Source organism: Petaurus breviceps, unplaced genomic scaffold, assembly GCF_028583685.1.
Source record: "Petaurus breviceps papuanus isolate PSGF00001 unplaced genomic scaffold, PetGlider_PUasm1.0 90808, whole genome shotgun sequence".
NCBI classification, from domain to species: Eukaryota; Metazoa; Chordata; class Mammalia; order Diprotodontia; family Petauridae; genus Petaurus; species Petaurus breviceps.
In genome coordinates, this window is record NW_027187349.1 from 2,790,619 (window position 1) to 2,794,657 (window position 4,039).

Consider the following 4,039-nt stretch of genomic DNA (forward strand, 5'->3'; position numbering starts at 1 on the left):
CTCTCTCTCTCTCTCTCTCTCTCTCTCTCTCTCTCTCTCTCTGTCCCACGGTTCCATTCTGCTTTGTTCTGATGGCCACACTGTTAAGATGTAACTGAATAAAGAGCAGCCTCGTTTGGCAACCTCCGTGTCCTTGGGTGTTCTGTGGGGGTAAGTTCTTCTTGGAGACAAGAAGCCAGAGACGTCCGAAGACCAGGAATAAGGTAAGACAAGGCGGGAGCTGGGAAGGAGAGCCCAGCACTACTCAGGTCATTATAACCTGGGTTAGCACTGTGTTGAAACTCCTCTCAAAGGTCACCAGTGGGCTTTTCTTAATATTCACCCTTCTTATCCTCTGACATTTTGCTCTGTGGATAACCCCTCCCTTTGGATTCTTCCTTGACTTTCTTGGCTATGCTCTCCTGGTTCTCCTCCCACCTCTCCTTCTAAAAGCCTTTGTCTCCTCCAGTTCTTCTTTGTCTTCTAGTCCTATAAATCCTATAATGTAGATGGTCCTTGATGTCCCATCCTTAGCTCTTTTCTCTTTTTCTCTCCTTCTCTACAATCTTACACACTTTTACCACTTCAATAATCAGCTTTTTGTAACTGATTTCCAAATCTGAATCTGATCTTCCCCTCTCTCCAGAGCATCAAAACATAAAGGGGTGTGAGAAAAGAAGGGAGGGAAGGTTAGAAGGGATGCACAGGGTCAAGCAGTCAACATGGACATGGTGGAGTAAACCCAAGAGGGAACTAACTGTAAGAGAAGTGAGCAGAGTGGTTGGGGTTTCTCTTAAGACAGAAATTCCACAAAAAGTCTCATCAACGAGCAAATAGTCCTCAAGGTGAAGTCATGTGGCATGGTAGGGAAGAAGACTTTCATAACTTCAAAATCATTTTGGATTCATAATATTATAGATTTAGACCTGGAAGGGATTTAGAGTTTATTTACCATAACTAACTCTACCATTTCACAGATGAGTAAACTGAGGTGCAGATAGGTCGTCACTTACCCAGGGTTACAGATACTAAGAGGCAGAGCTAGAATTTGAACCCACATCCCTTCACTCCAACTGATTCCTCCCCACATTATGCATTCACTCAGGAGCCAAGTCCTCTCGATGATAATACCACACATCCTTTTTTTTTTTTTAAGTTTTACAGATAGGTTTGGTTACCGCTCACTCTGTGAGAGATCATATGTAACAAAGTAAAACGATTAAACAAAACTAACAATATAGTAGCACTCTTTTCAAATTGCATGCAATATTCCACATCTGTAGTACCCTACTCATCTCTGTCTTTAAATTAAAAAAAAATGAGCAGATTCCATTTTTTTCCTCCCATTTCCTACCACACTGGAAAAGAAAAAAAAAGAAAAGAAAAGTAAATTCCTTGTAACAAATATCCATAGTCAAACCAAGCAAACTAATTCCTTCTCTAGTTGCATATTTTACACACACACACACACACATGAATGTATGTATGTATATGTATATACATACTATACACACATACATACTATATACACACATATTTTATATATAATATGCAACCAAGGAGGAAATTTACACATATATACATATATCTTTTTCATCCACTCCTTTTCCATTCCTGTGCCATCATCCTAGCTTAAATCCTCACCTCTAACCTAAGCTATTCCAATAGCCTCCTAATTGATCTTCATATCATCAGGGAGCTCATTATGGACCCACAAAAGGTGGAGTCTATACTATAGTGAGTTTCCACCCAACTCCACAAAAGACTTAGAACAGTTCCTTAATATTACAGAATTTTGTTGAAGTTTTATCCTCAGGTTCATGTCAAATAAGCTGTTTAGAGATCTAAGAGAAACACTAAGTTATGATTCCAGCTGCTTTACTGGAATGTTTGTTCATATCTCTAGAGTTATTATTTAGAATTATATTTATAATTCACACAATTAATTTTAATAAATATAAATATTTACACTGAGCTAGAAAATTCCCTATAAATGTCTGGAATGGAAATTCCCATCTCTCTTTGTCTCTAGCAGGAAAAGTTGTGTCTGTTTGATTCAGAGATTCAATCCATTTACAAAACCATGTTGGCTGCTTGCTTCAAGAATTCAACAAGTTTTGTCTGGGAAAGGAATGCCTTCCTAGAACACTATTCATAATAAAGAAAAGGAGAACCACAAAATTATAGAATGCCAAAGCTGGAAGGGACATCAGGGGCAAATGAATTCAAACCATATAATAAAAATCCCTTCTTTAACAGACCTACTGGGTGGCCATTGAACCTCTGCTTGCTTCATTTCCCCTCATTCAATCCATGGGGAGTAACTCATTCCTTTGCACAGCCAAGCCAGGTGATTGTAAATCCCACAGCTACCTTATCTTGGAACACTCTGGGGCCTATCCAAACGGCCAATGCCTCCACCATAGCCACTGCTACTGCTTGCCAAGTAAACATGTAAATGCATCATTTTAACACTAATATTCCCTCAGTAATTCTATATAGCCTATATTCTATATATATATATATATATATAGAAATAGTAATTCTATATAGATTATATATATAATCATGAAAAAATCACAATCTCCAAACAATAAGTATTTTCATTGATCCAGAAGACCATAGGTATGTGCATGATGGGGGAAGGGGCAAAAAGACCAGGTTATTAGCAAGAATGACTTGTGTCCAAGAAGTGACATAAAAATCACATCTAAGATATTTATTATGGAAAATGAAGGTGATCTAGTCCAGTAAAAAGAGTAAGGGATAACAGGTAGATAGTCACAATCTTGTACAAAGTTAAAAGACCTATGGCCAGGGTTCTTTAGAGTACATAGTATAGGTGTGGGGAGAGAGAGACAGAGACAGAGAGACACAGGAAGACAGACAGAGACAGATAATGTGTGTGTGTGTATGTATACACACATATTTCAATGTAATTGTTTTATAGTCCTTTGTATTTTATTTTATTCACTTAAAAATATTTTTCAGAGAAGGAATCCATATGCCTATGGACATAAGCTAAAGGGATCCATGAGACAAAAACAGGTTCAGAATTCCTGGTGTTGGGGAAGGCCCACTGCACAGGTCCCCTGTGGGCAAACCCCCTGTAGAGGATTTATTTGAAGGCTTGGGGGATCACAAAAGAATGAGAAGGTATAGATAAGTTATCTATAATTTGGGAGGATGTCTCCCCCACATCCATTGATATATTGAGATAATAAGATTTTTTAAAAAGATATCCAAGAAGTATATTTTTTTTAAAAAGTAATTTAACTAGTGATATAGCAAGGTCAAGAGATAATAGATGAGCAGTGATATGATGATCCCCTTGGTGGCTATGCCTAGTACCATTGTATAGCCTATAAACCCTGTGTGGCCCCATTTTTCACTGTGATGCAAACACAGACATCACCCTATCAGAATAAGACACTTATATAAAATGAGAGTGGGGCAGTTAAATGGCAGAGTGGGCAGCGTGCCAGGTTTGGAGTCTTCCTAGGTTTAAATCTGATCTCGGACACTTATTAGCTGTGTGACCCTGGACAAGTCACTTAACCTTGTTTGCTCCAGTTTCCTCATCTGTAAAATGAGCTGGAGAAGGAAATGGCAAACTGTTCTGGTATCTTTGCAAGAAAACCTCAAAGGAGGTCACAAAGAGTTGGGAATGTCTGAAATGACTCAACAACAAGAGAATGAGACCACTAAAATAAACTCATTAATTTTGTAAGGCTTCTCATATGTATAAACTATATCAAATTGCTTACCATCTCAGGGAGGGGATAGGGGAGGGAAGGAGAGGATAATAGAGTTTGGAAGTCAAAAAATTCAGGGAAATGTTTTTTAAATTGTTTTGATGTGTAATTAGGGAAAAAATAAAATATTATTTAAAAAAATTTGTAATTGGAAGACATAATGGAGATGTCTTTTAGCTTTACTACTCTGTCATTAAAATCTGTGCTTCATTTTTTTAAAAATGGACCCAGTATGCATTTTAATATCAGTTTCCCGGGTTTCCTCATCAGACCAACTACAACAGTGATATAGATGAGCAGGACTT